Source organism: Chlorocebus sabaeus, chromosome 19 (assembly GCF_047675955.1).
Source record: "Chlorocebus sabaeus isolate Y175 chromosome 19, mChlSab1.0.hap1, whole genome shotgun sequence".
Lineage (NCBI taxonomy): Eukaryota > Metazoa > Chordata > Mammalia > Primates > Cercopithecidae > Chlorocebus > Chlorocebus sabaeus.
In genome coordinates, this window is record NC_132922.1 from 15,709,675 (window position 1) to 15,731,996 (window position 22,322).

Sequence of the window (22,322 nt, forward strand, 5' to 3'; positions counted from 1 at the left end):
TATATACTATACTATATAAAAATATACTACTAAAAATACAAAAATTAGCTGGGTGTGATGGCTCACGTCTGTAATCATAGCTACTTGGGAGGCTGAGGCATGAGAACTGCTTGAACCTGGGAGGTGGAGGTTGCAGTGAGCCAAGATTGCGCCACTGCACTCCAGCCTGGGTGACAGAGCAATACTCTGTCTCAAAAAAAAAAAAAAAAAAAAAAATTATAAGCACCATGGTGAAATCTACTGATGATAGCACTTGATGGAATTGATGGAGTAAACTCCATCACCACATTTGAGAAACCGCTGTGCCATCCCCTACCCTACTCCCAGCCCACCAGTGGGGAATTTCACTGAGCAGCAGGAAGGAGATCCCTAGAGGTGGCTAATGACAGCAAAGCTCTACTTTGCACAGGCTGTTCCCACTACCTGGGATTATTTTTCCTTCTCCTCTCCCTCCCCAGCTCCTCTCTATTCTTTTCCCTTGACCAAGTGTTACTCATCCTTTTTGTTGTTGTCGTTGTTGTTGTTGTTGAGACAGAGTCTCGCTCTGTTGCCCAGGCTGGAGTGCAGTGGCGCAATCTCGGCTTACTGCAAACTCCACCTCCCAGGTTCACGCCATTCTCCTGCCTCAGCCTCTCGAGTAGCTGGGACTACAGGCGCCCGCCACCACGCCCGGCTAATTTTGTTTTGTAATTTTAGTAGAGATGGAGTTTCACTATGTTAGCGAGGGGTGGTCTCAATCTCCTGACCTCTCGATCTGCCTGCCTCGGCCTCCCCTTATCCTTTGGTTTTTAAGTTAAATGTTACTTCCTCTGAGAAGCCTTCCTAGAATGCCCTTCCCAAGATGGTTCTGGGGTAGAGTCGGCCAATGGAAGTGCTCATGTTAAGTAGGAGCCATGGAAGAGGAAGAAGGTTTTGCTCTCCAGAGGCATAGCAGCCAGGGAGGTGTACAGGCTTGAGCCTGGAAGCAGCTTCCAGGGGAGCTTCTTGAGAATCACCTACGTCCGGGTCGCAGGTGGAGGAGCTTCTTGGTGGCCTCTGGGCGAGCTCCTGAAAATCACTACCTTCAATGCTGCTGATAATAAATAATATCCATCTTCCCCCAAAACCATAAGCTCCATGTGGTCAAGGTCACCATCTACATAATACTTGACTGTATCCCCAGGTATTAGACTAAACTAAAATAGAACCTATATAGTCCCATTTAACAGATTAGAAGACTGAGAGCCAGGGTAGGTCACAAGATAGTGGCAGAGCCACCATCAACCTACTTCTGAGTGCGGTCTTTCTTTGCCATGAGAACACTAGAAATGAAAGAGGGAAATGGCTTAAGTTTGAAATGGCTTTTGAGTCACGGTTTCAGGTGCTAAGGCTCCAAATCGAGATGCTAGTCACACTGAAACTGAACCACAGGCTTCTCACTAATACCATTGAGTTATGATCACCACGTTCCAGTTGACAAAATTATTTCTTATCTTTGTGTTTTACAGGTATAGCAATAAAAATTATTGTCAAGGGTATTATTACAATTTTTAACTACTAATGGAATTATAATGTTTGATGGAGTATTGGCAACGAAAATGTACTCCTCACAGCATGCAAGAACTTTTTATTTATCATTTCTGGGCTTTCCAGTTGCTATAGCAATAAAATTTGTACTCACCAGGATTATTACCATTTTCAACCACTAATGGAATTACTATTTCTGTTTGTTTGTGGTTTTAGGCCTTAGAGTAAAATGTAATTCCATCAACGGTATTGAAAATTTTAATGTCCTTAAACATTACCATGAAAGATCAACGTAATAACAGAATTCCTCTAATTCTCTGATGATCACTCCTCTTTCAGCCGCAAGGTCTTCTCGTTTCTCTCACTATGAGATCCAAATTTGTTAAGAAAGCATTTGGGGCATTCATTCATTATACAAGTTTTGAGTAAGCAGGCCCTGTGCTGGGGGTGGAGGCTGCGAAGACAAGTAAGAGGTCTGGCATGGTACTTAAGGATTCAGGCTTTAGGACCATCTGAACCTGAGTTCAAATCCTGGTTCTGGTGGGTGGCTCTGGGCAAGTTATCTAACTGCTTGAAGTTTCTGTTTCCTTATTCCAAAAGAAACAAGGAAACAATTCCCACTGTTTGATGTTGGGGGAAGATGGAAAGGGACTATCTTTGCAATGTGCTTGGGAAGATGCATGGTGCAGAATAGATGCTCAGTGAATAATGGTGGTTGCTGCGTTTGTGGTTGCTGATGCTGTAGTCATAGCCCAGCCCCTTCTCTCAAAGGATTTGTTTTTAAGCAGGGGATATTCCGTGGTTGTGACATGCGCTATACAAGGTATCTCAGGATAGCTGTCTCATCCAGCTGGGAAAGGTCAGGTGGCTTCCTGCTGGAGGTGACCCCTAAGCTGAGTCTTGAAGGATGGGTGGTATTGCTACTCAAGGAGAAAAGGAGAGGACTTTCCAGGTTAGTGCAAAGTCAAGAAAGCCAGTGAGAGCTTAGCGCCGGTGGGTGGGAGAACAGTCATCAGATAGAGAGCAGTGGGCTTCTCCATGGGCTAAGTGACCCCCACTAGGCAACTCTGACTTTGAGATCTCCCCAAACTCCTTCCTTCTCAACTTGTGAAAATCCATTAATCATAATACACCATGCTTGGAGAGCCTGCAGGCTGTCTTTGGATGAAAGGAAGCATTATCATATTAACTAATTACATGAATTAAAATAAATTAATTAAATAAGTGACTTAATGAGACTAGTGCATTTATTGTTTAATTATCCATTACTACTATTGATAATAATAATGGATTCTGCCCTTCCAACAGGTGACAAATCTGTCAGCTAGCAGTGGGATTTAAAACCACAAAGGGAGGTCACATAGATAGTGTAGACAGAGGATACTGCAACTCTCCTGGGCTTGTTCCTCGAATCCCGTGGCGATGATGGCCAGGATGTGGTCAGAGCGCTTGTTTTCATCCCTGCCTTAGGCAACCTCTCAGAGTTTCAGTTTCCTCACCTGTAAAAAGGACTGGGGCTATTTCAGCTTAGTGGGATTCAGTGATATTAAAATTAGATAATGTCCCCAGCCAGATAAATCTGGGTTTCCCCCAAAGGAAAGCCTGGGTCCAAGGATAATGAGTGAATCCCTTCATTGCCACTCAACCTTGCTATCTCAGTGAATTCACCCACTTGACCTCTGAAGATGAGCAGCTGCCATTTGACTGGAATTCACCATGTCCACCAACACTGGACATACCAGTTCCGTGGCAACATCTCCCACTCTATCGAAAGGATAAGAGGTCATTGTATTAGCTCCCCTTCTTTCCTACTTTTACTCCCCCTGATCCTCATACCTTCATTCTGGGATCACATTCCCAAATAAACTATCCACATAAATTTTTGGGAAAATCCAGGATAAACATCGGGAACTGAAAGTGTCCCTTGAAAGCAATCCTCTAGATGACATTTCATTTTGGAACTGATGCCTGCAGAGGTGGCTGCCCCGGGTTTCTCAGAGATGCTGGTTTACTCTCCCTACACCCTTGCCTGCCTGCCTCCCTCCCAATAGTGTGTGGCTTATTGCCTCAGTGGAGGGTGGGTTTGCCCATCTCACATAATAAATCTAGCTAGCTGCCCTGCCTCCCTAAGCCTTCTGGTCCCTTTCTCAATATTGTGCCAGAGCAGTTCTAGCTTCTTCACTTCATCTAATTATACTTTAGGAGGCTGAAGCAGGTGGATCATTTGAGGTCAGGAGTTCAAGACCAGCCTGGCCAACATGGTGAAACCCCGACTCCACTAAAAATACAAAAATCAGCCAGGTGGTAGTGGCGTGCACCTGTAATCCTAGCTGCTTGGGAGGCTGAGGCAGAATTGCTGGAGTCTGGGAGGTGGAGGTTGAGGTGAGCCGAGATCACGACACTGCACTCCAGCCTGGGTGACAGAGTGAGACTCTATCTCAAAAAACAAAACAAAACAAAACAAACAAAAAAAACCCAACAAATAAATCACGGTGTTCCAGCTACAAGGAGCTGTCCCAACACAGTGTTAGGATGAGCCCCAGTATCCTTGTTAAAACAGGTCACAATCAAGTATTCTTGTGTCAATACATTTTTCCCTAACCCGTGAGTCTTTTTAGCTGGATCTTGCAACTCCTTCAGTGTGAAAACTACCCCAACCCAGAGCCACACTTGTATGTTATTGCTTGGGCTGTGCCTAGACTTTATTCTGTTTATCATCCTGAAGGTAATGAGGGGCTATAGGAGTAGATCTTGAGGAGGACAAGCATCAATTTGTGAGATACCAGCCTCAGTCTCTGAAGGGTCTCTAGGCAAGGAAATATAGCACTGCTCTGTAGAGGGGAAGAGGATGTTTCTTTCTTTTCTTTTCTTTTCCTTTTTTATTTTGAGACAGAGCCTTGCTTTGTTGCCCAGGCTGGAGTGCAATGGTGCAATCTCAGCTTACTGCAACCTCTGCCTCCTGGTTCAAGTGATTCTCCTTCCTCAGCCTACTGAGTAGCTGGGATTACAGCCATGTGCCATCATGCCCAGCTAATTTTTGTATTTTTAGTAGAGACAGGGTTTCACCATGTTGGCCAAGCTGGTCTTGAACTCCTGACCTCAGGTGATCTACCCACCTCAGCCTCCCAAAGTGCTGGGATTACAGGTATGAGCCACCATGCCCGGCCGGAAGAGGATGTTTCTATCGGCCTGATATGTTCACAGCATGTGGGGTCCAATATTCTCAGGCTAGTTTACCTAACTGTCCTCATTCTGGATTTCAGGGTCCCACTCATTTCCCCTGAGACCTCTGATGATCACAGGAGTCTTGCGGCTGTGCATTCAGGTTCCTCTGTAATTCTTCCACTCTTACAGTCAGATCCGGGCCTGATTCTCAGCATGGTTTGCCAGGCAGCTTCAGGAGATGAGGGTATCTTTAAATAGTGCCATAGATGCAGCACAGCTCTGCCTTGAATTGACAGTTGGCTTATCTGAGCCTGTCATTTGTTGTTTTTAATGTTTCTCAAGCAGTGAAGAAAAGCGGGCTCACTGCATAATCTTCATACTTACTCTTCCCCTTAGGCTGGTCAAGTGCCACAGTCACTACACAATTCAGAATTTCACTATCCAGCTGTACCTTATTCTGTTCAACCACAGATGGAGGCCTGAGTGGTTGTGATACTATGGAATTTCAGGGATTATTAATAGCTGCAGAATGTTAACTTTCAGGATTGCTTTCCAGGGCCACTGCCGGTACTCAGTGTCTTAGCCTGGGTTTCCCCAAAGGTTTATGTGAAGACAGTTTATTTGGAAATGTGATCCCAGGAAGGAGGAGTGAGGATAGGGGGGAATAAAAACAGGGAAGAAGAAAATCCAGTACAAAGACCTGCTGTCCTTCCGATGAGTTTGGCCAACCCTAAGCAAGACTACTTATTAAATTTCAGAGTTCCTTTGTTTTTGTTTTGTTTTGTTTTGTTTTGTTTTTTGAGATGGAGTCTCACTCTGTCACCTAGGCTGGAGTGAAGTGGCAAAATCTTGGCTCACTGCAACCTCCAGCTTCAAGCGATTCTCCTGCCTCAGCCTGCAAAGTCCCTCAGCTGGGACTACAGGTATGTGCCACCACACCCAGCTAATTTTTGTATTCTAAGTAGAGATGGGATTTTACCATGTTGGCCAGCCTGGTCTCAAACTCCTGACCTCAGGTGATCTGCCCATTTCGGCCTCCCAAAATGCTGGAATTACAGGCGTGAGCCACTGTGCCCAGCCCAGAGTTCCTTCTAAAAGCCTTCTGGGTTAGGTTTCAGAACCATCTACTGGAGGAAAGAAAGGGGGTGTCTGTCCCCAACTAGTCAAGAGTTGTCTGAAGGGAGTCAGCTGCCTTCCACTTCCAGTTTGCATGTTAGTGAGTGCTGAGTGGATTTTTCCCAGGCACCTGGGGTCAGGAGGTAAGAAATGCATAGTAGGGGCCTGAGATAAGGCACAGGTCAGGTTTAACACTCATGAAATTGATCTAAGCCTGCACAATTCTGCTCTTCACAACAGTGGCTGGAATAAGAGATGAAGCTGATAAGATTTGATGTGATGTCCAAGGAGTGGCCAATATGTAAAGTGTTTTGCAAAGTTTCTGGTACAAAATAAGAGAACAATTTAAAAGACAGTTATGATTTTGTATCCTTGGTTACATGCCTTCGATAAATAATGGATGAAGGAAAGAAAAGAGTAAGTGCCTGGCCTTTCCTAAGAGGGTCTCACATGTATATTTAAACGGCTTAGCTCACATGCTAATGAAATGTGAGCGTGGGACCTCTGAGAGGTGTCTGCCCACATTCTACAAAGATGTCTGTGCTGAACCAATAGGACTTTCCACTGTTTTTCTTGAGAAGAGATTTTGGCCTGTGTCTCCAGAGGAGCACACCTGGAATAAACTCAGGTGGCCTGGCCAGGTCTGGGGTAGTATAGCCCATGTTACAATCATGGGCTCTGTGGCTGCTCAGGGATGAATCCAGACTCAATCACTTATTAAAATGTGTGTGGGCGGCCGGGTACGGTGGCTCACGCCTGTAATCCCAGCACTTTGGGAGGGCGAGGCAGGCAGATCACAAAGTCAGGAGATCGAGACCATCCTGGCTAACACAGTGAAACCCCGTCTCTACTAAAAATAGAAAAAAGTAGCCAGGTGTGGTGGCGGGCACCTGTAGTCCCAGCTACTCGGGAGGCTGAGGCAGAAGAATGGTGTGAACCCAGAAGGTGGAGCTTGCAGTGAGCTGAGATGGCGCCACTGCACTCCAGCCTGGGCGGCAGAGCAAGACTCTGTCTCAAAAAAATGAAATGAAATAAAATAAAATAAAATAAAATAAAATAAAATAAAATAAAATAAAATAAAATGTGTGTGGGCAATATCTGCTTCTGGGAAGGTAGGACAGACATACTTTTCCTTATTTCTCTTGCTACATGCCACTAAAAACCCTGGACGTGAAATACAAAACAAACATAAGACTCTAAATGGTGGAGAAGAAGGCAGACTGGCTAGGGACTTTGGGATCTGAGGAAAAATCGGGTGATGAGTTCCTAGGAAATGTCAATCCAGATTCCTATATCCAGTGAAAATATCCTTCAGGAATGAAGGGGAAATCAAGCCATTCTCAGATAAAGGAAAATAAGAATTTACCACCAACGGACCTATCCTAAAAGAATGGACAGAAGGGCCGGGCGCGGTGGCTCACACCTGTAATCCCAGCACTTTGGGAGGCTGGGGTGGGTGGATCACCTGAGGTCAGGAGTTCCAGACTGGCCTGGCCAACGTGGTGAAACCCCATCTCCACTAAAAATACAAAAATTATCCAGACATGGTGGTAGGTGCCTGTAATCACAGCTACTTGGGAGGCTGGGGCAGGAGAATCACTTGAACCTGGGAGACAGAGGTTGCAGTGAGCCTAGATTGCACCATTGCACTCCATCCTGCGCAACAAACCAAGGCTCTGTCTCAAAAAAAAAAAAAAAAAAAAAAGGACAGGAGAAATTCTCTAAACAATGTTTAAGGTGCAGTAGGGATTAGAGGGAAGTGGATTCGTATAAAAGGGCAACATGCAACCAGAGGGATCTTTGTGGTGATGGAAATGTTCTGTATGTTGACTATATCAGTCAATATCCTGGCTGTGGTAGTTCTGTAAGATGTTACCACTGGGGGATTTCTCTATATTATTTCTTGTAGCTGCATATAAAGCTCCGATTATCTCAAAATAAAAAGTTTAGTTAAAAAATGCATGACTTCAGGCAAGTTACTCACCCTTAGATTTTACCATCTGTGAAATGGAGATGATACAAAGATTCGCAAATGTAAAATGGAAATGCCACAGAGTGTTGCTGTAAATAAATGAAATGAAACAAGACAGTTACTCAGAACGGCATCTGACACATGGTAACCATTTGTTGTATGTTAGCAATAATACTACTAACAATAAAAAGAACTGTACTCCCAGCACTTTGGGAGGCCGAGGCAGGAGGATCACAAGGTCAGGAGATCGCGACCATCCTGGCTAACATGGTGAAACCCTGTCACTACAAGAATACAAAAAATTAGCTGGACGTGGTGGCGGGCGTCTGTAGTTCCAGCTACTTGGGAGACTGAGGCAGGAGAATTGCTTGAACCCAGGAGGCGGAGGTTGCAGTGAGCCGAGATGGCGCCACTGTACTCCAAGCTGGGTGACAGAGCAAGACTCCATCTCAAAAAAAAAAAAAAAAAAAAAAAGTACTACTTTGCATAAGGGTTTACACATCAAACCCTTAACATAACTTCTCTCACTTAATCCTTATAATAGCCCTGGGAGGAAGATGCTACCAGAAAGGCCATTTTCAGATGAGAAAACGGGAGCTTCAGCAAGCTTTACAAGGTCACACAGCTAATAAGAGGCACCCGCGGGATTTGAACACAGGCTTTCCTGCTCTCCCTGCCGAGGTTCAAAACCACTTTGTCACATTGCCCAGATACTGGTTCTTCTTCCAAGATGGATTTTGGTTGTTGTTTTTATTTGTGTCCTTTGTCTCTTTACCGGAACAATGATTACAAAGGTTTATGAAGCTGGTCTTTGACTTAGAAAGACCATGCCCCAATCCTCCCCTACCAGCCATAAAACCAAGAGATGGCGTAGGAGGAGGCAGTGGGAAAGAGAGCAACACAAATAGGCAGGCTGGGGTCCTAGAGCCTACGACAAAGAGGTATAAAGAGTGGGAGAGGGCCAGGCGCTGGTGGCTCACGTGTTTAATCCCAACACTTTGGGAGGCCGAGGCAGGCAGATCACTTGAGGTCAGGAGTTTGAGACCAGCCTGGCCAACATGGTGAAACCCCATCTCTACCCCAAAATGCTAAAATTAGCTGGGCGTGGTGGGGTGCACCTGTAGTCCCAGCTTCTCAGGAGTCTGACATGGGAGAATCGCTTGAACCCGGGAGGTGGAGGTTGTAGTGAGCCGAGATTGTGCCACTGCACTCCAGCCTGGGCAACAGAATGAGACCCTGTCTCAATAATAATGAAAAAAAGAGTGGGAGAAAGCCAAGGCCAGGAAGGGTCCCCCAGGGGCCTACCCCAGTGGGAACCAGAACGACAGACAGAAGTTTAGCTCCACATTTCCCTACTTGCTGATGTAATGACCTTGAGCAAATGTCCTAACCTCTCTGAGCCCCAGTTAATTCACTGAGAAAACAGGGCTCATGTTAGCATTTCTGGATGCTCTGAAGACTAGATGAGGTCCCAGTAGTAAGCACATTGCACCATTGCAATGTGTGCCACTGGTACACAGTAAGCACTTAATAAATATTCCCTCCTCACTGGTAGCTGATTTAAGCGGGTGAGGTGATCCTCACCTTGGGGCTAACAGAGCTTAGGGGGCTCTGTTGCTACAGAAGTCAGAAATCAAAAGTCGTGGAGGTTTTTCTGTTATTTATGTATATGTTTTATTGTTATTGTTTTCTGTTATTGAAGGAAGCATCTTTCTATTAATATAATTTTGTGATAAGAGTATTGCATGTGGTAGGCATGGGAAGGAGTGAGCTAAGCTGTCCGGAAACGGCCCTTTCTCCAGGTTTCAGGGAAGGAGCCTCAAGCCTAAGGTGATTTTTAAATAATAGTCCCAGCTGTGTGGCTCAGGAAATGAGGATTTCATAAGAACAACAATAATAAAAATAGCAACCACATGGCAGATACTTAGCATTAATAGCAGGCTAGTTTATCAGCAGAGCACTCAGCAGGTCTTAACTAATTAAAACTGCTTCAAGGTAAGCAGTTATTGATTTGTGAGGAAAGATTAAAATAACTCCACGTAGAGCTGCTTATGTCCAGTCAGGCTGAACAATGAGTGAGCATAAGACCTGAGAATGGCTTCATTCCCAGGTGCAAGGGGTAATGCCTGCGGGGGGCTTCTGGGAGGCTGGACCCCCACCAAAGGCCTTGGATCTTCTGGACCAAAAGCTTTTTTCAACTGCAGAGAGGAGACAGCCATGCTTGCCCTCCAGGGGCTGGGTCTGGGGGAAGAAGGTGCCGTGGGATAAGCTGCAGTGACAGTTAACACTAGCTGCTGTGAATTGAGCACTTACTATGTGCCAGTGACCTAAGTGTTGACTCCCATTATCATATTTAATTTGAGTAACAGCCCTGTGAAGTGAATACCATTATCCCTGTCTTACAGATTGAGAAACTGAGGTTGTGGGAGATGAAGTAATTTTCCTAAGGTCCCATAGCTAGTAAGAACGAGCCTTATCTCAGGATTTCTTGAAGGTTTTGCACAGACATGCTCTCAGTTGATCTTTAAAATGAACACCTGGGGCTAGGGACATGTTCTGTTCTTATAGGTGGGGAAAATGAGGCCCACGAGAAGGACATCCCTTATCAGTGGTGGGACCAGGACACACAAGCCCAGGGCTGTCCGACTCCAAGATCACTTCTCTTTCTCCTCCTGGATTCTGAGACAGATGGAAAGAGGGGCTCTCCAGGCTCTACCTTGAAGAGGAAGTTTCTGATGTCAAACCTGCTGCTGAGAGTTTGTGACCTTTGCTCAACACACTGGTGGTGGGGATCAGAGCCACAGATTAGATTCTCCAGCCACTCTGGTCTCTTTCCAGCCTTGGTCTGTGCCTCTGCAAAGTATTCTATATCTACAAAGTGCTTTCGTATCCCTTTTCTCAATGCTGCTCAGCAGACAGGACTGGAAAATGAGTCAAATGCCCAGGTCCAGTCACAGGGCAGACTCACTACTGAGCTTAGGCCACCTGACACTGAAGGCCAGGGCTAGGGGGAACCCCAAGTGCTTCCTGGACCAGAGGATCCTTGTCACCAACATAGCTGGCATCCTGCGACCACTGCTGCAGAAAAAGGAGACGGAAAGGAAACACGTACTGAAAACCTACAGTAGCTTCATATTGTGTTAGACACTTTCACTTACTCCTTAATCTAACCCTGCCAGAAAGCTAACACTATCATCAGCTTTGCTATAGCGCAGAGGAGAGAGCTGGCAGACCCAAGGACACACAGCTAGCCGGTGAGTGAAGCAGAGCTTGATTCCAGTATGACAACTCCAGAGTCCATCTGCTTAACAGTAATGCATGCCCACCTGCCCTGGAAATGGGGCATGCACAGTGCATTCTTAATGAGAAAGCTCACCTTTCTGAATGGGTGCTATATGCCATGCACTGGCCCCTTTAAAAATGTAATCGCTAGGACAGTCATAGGCAGAAGGTGTTATTGTGCTCATTTTATAGTTAAAACATTCAAAATCAGGAGGTGTGTAGCAAACTATTCCATGTCTACAAAGGGCTTTCATATCCCTTTTCTCAATGCTGCAAAGCAGGTAGGACTAAAAAATGAGTCAAGTACCCAGGCCCAGTCACGGGGCAGACTCACTACTGAGCTTAGGCCACCTGACACTGAAGGCTCTTGGCCCTCTATAGGGATCTCTGTCCATGGATGGATTCAGGGAAGGGCGGGAGGCTGTGCCCCCTCAGCCAGTACCCCGGGTGGGCTGTCAGACTCTGGCCTTCAGATTTAAGTCCCATTCTCTATGCCAGGTGCTATCGGTAATGAAGGTGTAGCTTTCCTGAGTGGCCTTTCTTGATGAGTAAGGAAGCAGGACTTGGTACTCAAATCTATCTGACTCCAAAACCCAGCTCTCACCTACTATGCTGATATTTATTTCATCTTTGTTTCTTACGCTTGGACATCTCCTGGTATCACCTCTTCATAGTCCTTCCAGCTTCTGTTCTTGGCTTTAAAGTCAACATATCCCAGTTTGAGGTTGGGCATCATTATAGCACGGTAGTCAGAAGACCTGGGCATCGGTGTTGATGAACGCTTCCCCACGAGGTTCTAGTGTGTGGTCTGGACTGAGAGTCACAGCTGAAGGAAAAGGGGCAGAATCCTAGCTCTAGAACAATCTCCTGAGATCTTCGGGTTCCGTGCCCTGTCTTCACCCATTTCACAGGTGAGTCAAGAACCTGAGGCCCAGGAAGCTGAGGTGGTGCGTGAAGGGCGTGTTGAGCATGGGTGGGGCCTAGAAGCGGATCTCCTGGCTCTGGTGTGGAGCTTTTTCTCATACCACTCCGCTCTGCAGCCATGGCCTTGAATGTGAGCCTTGCCATCCCTTTCCTGGGCAGCTCTGGTTTCTCCCTGGTCCCCCCTCTTATGGCCTTGTCCTCCCATGGGCCACTTTCTTCTGGCCAGCCTTGATTGTATCACAAGTCAGGGCCTCCAAACACCCCAGGACCAAGGAATTGTGGAAGTTGCGGCAGAAGGAGTACTGAGAGGGACCGTCGTTGTGGTGAGAGAGAGGGTCTTCGCTTCTGTTGGATCTGACCATCACCTAGACACACTAGCACTTGCCACCTTTCAGCTTTGGCCTGCATCTGGAAGTAAGATGACGGAGAAAGGCAGCCCAAATAGCACCTTCATTACCGATAGTGCCTGGCATGGCGAATGGGGTTTAAATCCAGAGGCGAGGGTTTCACAGCCCACCCGGGGTACTGACTGGGTGGGCACAGTCCCCCGCCCTTCCCTGAATCTATCGATGGACAGGGATCCTTATAGAGGACCAAGGGTTTAGGTCCTCTATCTGAGCATCTGGCTCCTAAGAGAGAGGGAAGAAAAAAGGGCATCGTTGCAGGGGTCCCGCTTCTCTTCCCCATCAGTCCACAGGTACGAGGGCAGCAGGGCCAGGAGTGGGGTGCTGAGGGCAGGCAGAGGATGCTTCGTAAACACCTGTGTAGTAAGAGGGTCTGCAAAGTGGGGAGGGTGATACTCATGCTCCCAGGATGGCTGAGGATTCAATGAGGCTGAAGCAATTCTGTTGAGATGAGTTGTCTTGTAGACACTCGAGGGTTTATTCTGAGAGAGCAGGTGGTGAAGGAGCTCTGGGTCTGAGTTCTCGTCCTGGCTGTGTGGTCCTGTACACGCCACCTCTCCCAGCCTCAGCCCCCTCACTTGTAGAGTGAAGGTAGCCATAGCACCTGGCCTGTTTCTCAGGGTTGCCTCGAGGATGCAGTGAACAAAGGCATGCTGCCATCCCGGGTAAGGGTGGGAACTGCTACCCGGCTTCCAGGGCTCTGCAGCGTACCTGGCTCGATGCCCTGGCAGAGTCTGGTCAGCCTGCCCTTCCTGGATGCCAGGAGTGAGCCCCGGGATGCACTGCCTTGGCCGGCTGAGCTGCACCCCTTCTCTGTGCTATGACAGCACCACTTGATAAACCAGGCGCTCTCCTTGAAAGCTATGCCCGGGGCACATGTTTTTATCCTGCAGCCGTAATGTGGGATCGGGGAAGAATTTACAATCAAGGCTATAAAGTAATAACAGGAAAGAGGCCATTTTGCTGGGTTCAGGTGGAGGTGAGAGAGGAGTTCAGAAGTTCAAGACCTCCAGGCATTTCCTGGGTGGCTGATAATCCTCCTGGTGCTGAACCCAGCTGCGCCCCAGTCCTGGGGCTTCTCAGCGTCTGAATGAAGGGGGCCATTGTTGATGGTTCTTAGCTTGGACTGATGAACACCTGTAGGCTTGAGTGGTGTTCCCAAGTCAGGGCACTGGGGGTGGGGTGCACCCTTTTGGGCTCTCATTTCTATGCCACCTGGGGAGGAAGTTTCCCCGGGCTCCTGTCTCATTCTGGGCACATAAAGGGAGGGGTGGAGTGTGGCCAGGGAAGTCAGCTGAGCTTGGCCATGTGGGGTTCCTTGGCCTGGGTTCATGTCCTGACTCACCACTTACTGGCTCTGTGGCCTTGGGCAAGGCCCTCTTCCTCTCTGGGCCTGTTTCCACACCTTTTCCTGGGGGAAGATAATACCTCCCGTAACTGAGCTTATATCCTGGCACACAGTTGGTGGATAGCAAAGGCGGCTCCCTGGTCTTCCTCTACCATCCCCATGCTCTCTCCTGCTGGACTTTGCACCTTCCCAGCACTCAGAGACACGGACCCGATGGGGCCTTGGAGTCATCCTAGCCTAAGAGGGGCAGAGGTAGGAGCTCTGGCCTCTGGAGCCCAAAGCACTAGGTTCTAGTTCCCTTACGAACACTTCTTAGCTCTGTGATCTCAGGCAAGTTGCTTAACCTCTCTGAGTCCCAATTTCTGCTTCCATAGAAGGCGGATTTTGGTGCCAATGTTCTGGGACTGTTCTCTGGATACCCTGCTGTACCTGGCCACTGTGCCTGGTCCTAGGGGAGGCTTTCAATAAGTGGATTTACCGAGGGGAGAATGAGGCTTAGAGAGGTGGGAGGACTTTCCCAGTGTCACCCAGCTGGGAGCTTGGTCTGAAGAAGGCAGGCGCTGTTGCATCTTCTAACTGGGATTTCTCAGAATCCAGTTGAGTGTCACTGGCAAGGCAGATTTTGTGGGGTGGTGAGAAAAATGGCCAGTCACAGCAACTTTGTATTTAAATCCTCTTTAACACCACCGGAGGCCAGCAATGTTTTGGGATTACCAAGGGCCGGTGATGGCCTGTGGGACAACTCCAACCCACAGACTGATTTTGTAAAGAAAGTTTTATTAGAACACAGCCATGGCCGTTCACCCATGTGTTGTCTCTGGCTACGTTTGAGCTACAACTCCAGAGTTAAGTAATTGCGACAGGGATCCTAAGGCCCATAAAGCCTAAACTATTTACTATCTGGCTGTTCGCAGAAAATATTTGCACCCTTCCCTAGCAGCTATGGGATCCGGGGCTGGGATCTGTGCTCGAATCTACTGTCCACCTTCCTTTTCTTTCTTTCTTTTTTTTTTTTTTGGGACAGAGTCTTGCTCTGTCGCCCAGGCTGCAGTGCAGTGGCACCATCTCGGCTCACTGCAAGCTCCACCTCCCAGGTTCACGCCAGTCTCCTGCCTCAGCCTCTTGAGTAACTGGGGCTACAGGCACCTGCCACCATGCCTGGCTATTTTTTTGTATTTTGTTTAGTAGAGAGGGAGTTTTACCATGCTGGCCAGGATGGTCTTGATCTCCTGACCTCGTGATACGCCCACCTCAGCCTCCCAAAGTGCTGGGATTACAGGTGTGAGCCACTGTGCCGGGCCACCACCTTCCTTTTCTAGAAGCTGAGGGGCAGCTGCCTGCCCACTGCCTCATTGTGTGGCAGAGAGTGACCTCTGCCACATCCGCAGGACACCCGGATAGCTTCTAGCATCAGGTTACAGCATGACTCATTTGTACTGTCCTCACCCAGGGTTGCACCAGAGAGGGGAGGCAACGGTGGTGGGAATGTTCCGTGGGTCCCCACAGCTCTCCCTCCTGCGCATGAAATGCTCTGCAGTTGAAGCGTCTTCCAATCCCCTTCGTGTTTCCTCAGTTCTCACAGCAGCCATCCTAGGCACATATTTGTCAATAAACGCTGAATGGATAACACAGAAGGGAATCCCAGTTGTGTATTTCAGAGGAATTGTTGAAAGTCCCATGGCTTCTCCATCGGGCTCAGAGCCTTCCCTGTGGTGCCGCTGAGCACCAGCCATCCCTGTGGTGCCGCCAAGCACATCTTGGGTGGAGGAGGGCAGAGCTCTGGATCCCAGCCTGTCTCTGATTCCTCACGTGGGACTCTCTGCCTGTGATTCTTCCATGTGTTCTGTATGCCCAGCACACCACATTCGCTTTCTCCACTCACTGGTCGTGCACTGAAAAGCAGAGTTTTAGAGAACTCTTTAAAGACACTTGAGTGAGCCACTTGAGAGCGTGTGTCTTCCTGTTGTCAAAGATGTTGCTCAGTGAGAGCCGGCTGCCTGCATGTGGAGCTCCAGCTGGTGGATTCTTTCTCTCCTCCATTCATGGTCGCCAAACCCAGGAAGTTCCTCTTCCTAAAGGTTCCTTGGAGACCTCTGGATACCTTTTCCAGAGAGCCTGGCTCAAGGTCAACAAAGGAGTCCAAGACACAGTTGGAGTGAGGATTCGTTTCTTTGGACTCCAAATGTGGACCAAGCATTGTAATATGGGGGTGGAAGAAAGAGCAAAAATGAGGGAGCCAGGAGGAGCTGGCTTTGAATCCTGAATTTGTCATAGCTTTGTGATGTTGAGCCTGTTCTAAGATCTTCTAAGATCTTCAGGACATCTCTTTCCTTATCTGTAAAATGAAGAAAGTGAGGACTGCCTGAGTTCATTCAACGAATGTGTCCTGGGGCTTCTTCCAGATGTCAGCAGCTGCCGTATGAGTTAAATGAGATAATCCCCCCAAAGAGTCTGGGCTCAGCAAGTCCCCACTGGAGAGATACTTTGATTCCTATCCATGTTCTTGTCCTCAGTCCTGGGTTCTTGACTTTTTTCCTCCCTGGGGCCATAGAAATGGCCTGGCTATTTGCACAGAATCCTGGGATGGGTCCACAGGACAGAGGCAAGGATAGAGAGGGGCTAGAGACCGTGGCTTACGAGGAAGCACAGAAGGAGCAGGGAACATGGAGCTGGGAAAGATGAGGCTCACAGGGGACACAGTCCCTTCAGCCAGAGCATGGGTGGCACACGGACAAGGCTTTAGACACGGTGAGGGGGCAGGCAGAGTGGTGGCTAAACAGTGGGCTCTGGAGCCAGATGGCTTGGGCACCAAGGATCTGCCACCTGGGATTCAGGGCGGGTCATCGGTCAGTGTCTCCCCTGGGTACTGGGAATAATCACCAACCCCACCTCACAGGCTGCTGTAAGACTCAGATGTGTTAGTTTGTGAGAATGAAGTCTGGCATGTGGGGAGGGCCACAGATGTGGGTGTTTTCATTCTACAGGGCTCCAGAGGGAGGAACTTTGTGAGGAAGGGCAGGAGAGTGGAGTGGTTAGGTACATCCGAGTCCTTGGCCTTTGGGTTGGACTTGAGTCATCCATCTACTTCTTGTTAGCTGGGTGAGCTAGGAGAGTAATAGAACTTCTCCAAACTTCCGATTCCTCAGCTGTAGGAGAGGCACACTCTGACCTCATAGAGTACTTGAAGAGTTTCACTGAGATCATACATGAAAAATACTCAGCACAGTATGTGGCCTATAAAAGATGTTAAATAAATGGTAGTAGGATAAACATTACTGTTATTGATGATGAAACAATCAGGGAGGTGAATTTCAGCTCAGCCCAAGGAAGGGCTCCAGATGGAATCTCACCTTCAGCAGTGGAAGTGGGCTTCCTTGACAGGTCATGAGTGTCTTGTGGCTGGAGGCATTCAAGCAGGGGCCCAGGGATTGCTTCTCAGGGATGGAATGGAGGAAATCCATCACTGATGCAAAGCTGTATTATTTACATTCAGCGTACCTTCCAGTTTGAAAATAGGGGCCAGGTGCAGTGGCTCATGCCTATAATCCCAGCACTTTGGGAGGGCGAGGTGTGTGGATCACCTGAGGTCAGGAGTTCGAGACCAGCCTGACCAACATGGTGAAACCCAGTCTCTACTAAAATTAGAAAAATTAGCCAGGCATGGTGGTGGATGCCTGTAATCCCAGCACTTGGGAGGCCGAGGTGGGTGAATCACCTGAGGTCAGGAGTTCGAGACCAGCCTGGCCAGAATGGTGAAACCCCATCTCTACTAAAAATACAAAAATTATCTGGGCGTGGTGGCAGGTGACTGTAATTCCAAGTGCTTGGGAGGCTGAGGCAGGTGAATTGCTTGAACCTGGGGGGCGGAGGTTGCAGTGAGCTGAGATCTTGCTACTGCACTCCAGGCTAGGTGACAGAGTGAGACTCCGTCTCAAAAAAAAAAAAAAAAAAAAAAAGACCTCTTTGTCAGAGCTCATTGGCTTGTCCAGGAGATTAACCCTAAGGGGGTGATTTTCTATCTGTGTAGGGAAAAATATTAATATGAATCCCTAGAAAAACATGTTCTAGGTCAAATAAGATTGGAAAGTGTTGGTCCATCTCAGGAAGCCACAATGCATATCAGCACATTTAAGGCTCTGAGAAGTCCTGCAAAAAAAAAAAAATCTGAAGAAATTTGTTTTGTTTTTAAATGCAACCCCTATCCAGATATTGCAAGGCAGTTCTGTGTTCAACAGAACATACTCTAGAAACATCTGTCTACAAAAGATCCCACCTCTTGGAACTTGCTTAACGTGATGACCCACCTCACCCTGAAACCTAGACCCTCTCAGAGACTTCTGGAACAGTGAGCTTTCCTCTCCAATATCCTGTCATTGCCAAGGGAGCCTGAATTTGTAAACTGTACAGTCATCCCAGTCCCTGCCTTTTGTCACTGGTTTCTATGACAGATGATGGCCCACGGATATATGAAGACTGTCTTACAGGCTTCTCTTTGCCCCTTAAAAATGTTGGTGTGCCAGGCATTCGGCAACTTCGGATGTAAGTGGGTTCCTGGCTGTGACTTCTGCCCTGGTTTTGCCAGAGGCTTCACACCCCATCCTATTTCCCTGAGCCCCAGGACATATCAGTCACCTCATCACATACTAACTTTTGTGCACGCAGCACCATGACAGCTGAGGAATTAATAGAATCTTGTAGGAAGTTGCTTACTCTCCAACTCCCCTCCTCGGAAGCAAGCTTGGAGATCACAGCAGGTGTGTCTGTCATGTTTGCTGGTGAATTCTTAGCACCAGGGCAGTGCCTGGCACACAGTAGGTTCTCAGTGAATGCTGCCAAAAGGATCGACACTCAGTCCTGAGGGTCATTTGAAAGTAGAAACTGAACTTTGCTTTAGGGCCGTTAATGCGATTTCAGAGATCACAAGCTGGATAAGAAAACAACTTTGTCCTGGGCTTGATTGCATCATTATGAAAAACTCGAGGAAGGATCCCAGGATGGAAAATCAGGTTTCTCGGGCTCTTACACCCCGGTCCTCCCTGACTCTGTTCCAGTTTCTATCTGTATAGGGAAAAATATTAATATGAATCCCTAGAAAAAAATGTTCTAGGTCAAATAAGATTGGAAAATAAGATTGCTCCCGTCCCACCAGCTTTCTCTTCCTGTCTCTAGGGTTTGGGTCGTGCTGTTCCTGTACTGAAAAACCAGCCCTCCATTTCTCTCTGTCTCTCCCTTCCCTTCCCTTCTGTTCCCTTCCCTTCCCTTCGACGAAGTCTCACTCTGTCACCAAGGTTGGACTGGAGTGCAGTGGCGTGATCTCGGCTCACTGCAACCTCTGCCTCCCAGGTTCAAGCAGCTCTCCTGTCTCAGCCTCCTGAGTAGCAATTCTCCTGTCTCAGCCTCCTGAGTAGCTGGGATTACAGGCATACACCACCACGCCTGGCTAATTTATTTGTATTTTTAGTAGAGATGGGGTTTCACCATGTTCACCAGGCCGGGCTCAAACTCCTGACCTTAAGTGATCTGCCCACCTTGGCCTCCCAAATTGCTGGGATTACAGGAGTGAGCCACTGTACCCAGCCTGTGTGTTGTTCTTTCTTCTTACTTTTTTAGGGGTTAGAAATCTACCACATTTTCATGACACTTTTTCAGACCCTTCAAAGCAATTACTTTTGCCACATCTTTGGGTTCTTCCCTTGAGGTTTAACTATTTAATTGCTCATTTCCCCAGCCAGATGCCACATTTTCTAAAGGCCATGTGCCACATCTTCTAATCTCAGCATGTGGCATAGGATTGGACATGCTGGAGCTTAGCACAGCGACTCTCAGTACCATTAATTGAACATTTGCCATGTGCCAGTGCTATGATAAGTTGCTTAAAGGATGAACATCTCATTCTTTGGGCTATAGGTACACAGTGCTCTTGTCAATCCCATTTTACAGATGGAAACATTGGGGTTGATAGCTCAAGCTTGCATAGCTGGGCAGTGGTGGCAGAGTTGGAACACAAGCCCAGGACATCCAGAGCCTGGACACTCAACTCATCACACTCAGTAGGCTCAAACCCTATAGGGACTGGTGAGATGAGGCCCTACCCGCCACTGGTTTATTCATTTCTTGAACTAAGGCCTTGTATGGGAATGTATATATTGGAAAGAGTGAGAGCCTTGGAGACAGATGGTCCTGGTTCTAGGCATAGCTTCAAAGTTTACTGTCCTTTGACCTTGAGTGCAATTGACAGTAGCAACCCTCTAGGGCCATTGAGAGGACTGGAGGTGATGTTATATGTGAGGTGGTGCCCGCAGTCCCTGGCTGCCCAAGAATGTCTAATACATGTTGTTCTCCTTCCTATCCCCCCATTTAATGCTTTAAGCTCCTCTAAAATCTTTATCTGATTTTGATTGTAACCTTTATATATGTTGGGATTCAAAAAAATCTTCAACTCCCAGCATATGGTGGATGTCCCATAATTTTTGTGAATTGATCCAAGTTAGGCCCAGGAGGAGTGTCTTGTGGAATTCCACGTGACATGGGGTGATGGAGGCAGAGATATCTGCATTTGACTTTTGCCCTACATTCACCTTACATCGACTGCAACCATGAGTGATTTATACAACCTCATGGAACCTTGGTCTGTTTATTTGTGCCATGGAGATAACAGAACTCATCGCACTGGGGTATTTTTAGAATTAAATAAGATAATGAAGATAAAGCAATTTGCACAGTGCCTGGCACTTACTAATTGCTGAAAATATTTAGTTTTGGCAATAATAGTTTTTCCTATTTTCTTGCTCATTAGTCAACATGGAAGAAACTGATGTCAGTTCAGGTTATTTTTCCAAGGTCACCAAGAAAGTCTAGGAAGATTTGGCATACAGTGCAGTTTTCCTCATTTGTATGCTGTGCACTGCCCGAGGGCAGAAGGGAATCCTGCGGTGAATATCATTCATTCATTCAGCAAACATTCATCAAGTACCTACTATGCATCAGACACTGTGCTATGAGCTGGAGGCAAAGTCAACCAGGACTTCATCCTTCTTTCAAGAAGCTGATCGTTTGGAGCGTGAGACAGGCAAAAAGAAGATGCCCCTGTCTGATCACTACTGTGGTCCACGCACAGCAGATGCTGTGGGTCACCTAACCAGTCTGTGGGGCTGGCGACAGCTTCCTGGTAGAAAGGAGGGATTATTCTTGACAGAAGGAACAGCATACACAAAGGTGCAAAGATGTGAAAAGCATAATCTAGACATCTCCTTCTGGGAAGATAGAGTAGATGTACTTTCCCAGAATCCTCTGCTAAGTGCAACTAAAAACCATGGACATCGGATAGGAAATAAACACAGGAAGACTCTAAGAGGTGGAGAGAAGACAGACTGGCTAGGGAACTTGGGATCCAAGGAATAGCATGGTGGTGAGTTCCCTGTTTTTCTGTTTGTTTATTTGTTTGTTTTTCCTTACATTTCCCTGAATTGGAGTTGAAGAAGCTGGTAACCTGGAAATGGACCATTTTGTCCCCCTAAAGCTTGCTTTCTTTAGCCAAAGGGCCGGAAAAGTGGCATCCTAGCAAGACAGACATCTTTTGATTAATAACTGCTCTATTCCACTCAAACACTGTAGGAAAAAATATAGCTCAATCCCCACCCAGGCTAGCAGAGGCTGAGTGGGGACTGGCCTCTACTTCCACACTAATGAGGTTATAATGAGGCTCTCCAAATCCCTTGCTGGGGTGATGTCTCAGGAGGGTGAGTAAGGAGCCAAGGATTTTATCCCCACTGGCCAGAGACAAGCCTCCACCCTGTGGCATCAGAGGAGACCATGGGGAGAGTCTGGACTTCACTCTGCCAGGCAACAGTCCTCTCTCTCCCTGTTGCAGTGATCCGAGGAGGCCTTGTAGAGAGTCAGGACTTTCATTACTGCCCATAGTTAATGAGGCCACCTACTCATTGCAATGCCAATGAAGATCAGATGGAGAGCTAACCCCGTCCCCTCCAGTGGTAATGAGAGCTTGCCTTACCTTGGGTGTCAGTGTGGGGAATCTGGACTTCTACCTCTATGTGACAGTAATGAGCTGGTACCCTTCTTTCCTCGACCAAAATGGTATGGTGTCAGAGACATATGGCAAAAACAGAAGGTTCAAAATAAGATTTAATCTCAAAATATAATATAAAAATATTTATGTTTCACTAGAAAATCACCCATCATAAGAACCAAGAGGCTGTCAAAGTGAATGAAAAAGATTGTTAATAGATGCCAATGCTAAGATGACAGAGATGTCAGGATTATCTCAAATATTTTAAAGAAGTTGCAATAAAAATGCTTCAACAAGCAATAAAGAATACGCTTGAAACAAATGAAAACATAGAAAGTCTCAGGAAAGAAATAGAAGAGATAAAGAAAAAACAAATGAAAATTTTGGAACTGGGAAATACAATAATTGAAAAAAATAAAACCCCCATGGTTAGGCTCAACATCACAGTGGAGGAGACAGAGGAAAGATTTGGTGAGCCTGAAGATAGAATAACAGATATCTGAACAACAGAGAGAAAATAGACTGGAAAAAAAATGAACAGAGCCTCAGGGCCCTGGGGCATTATAACAAAAGTTCAAA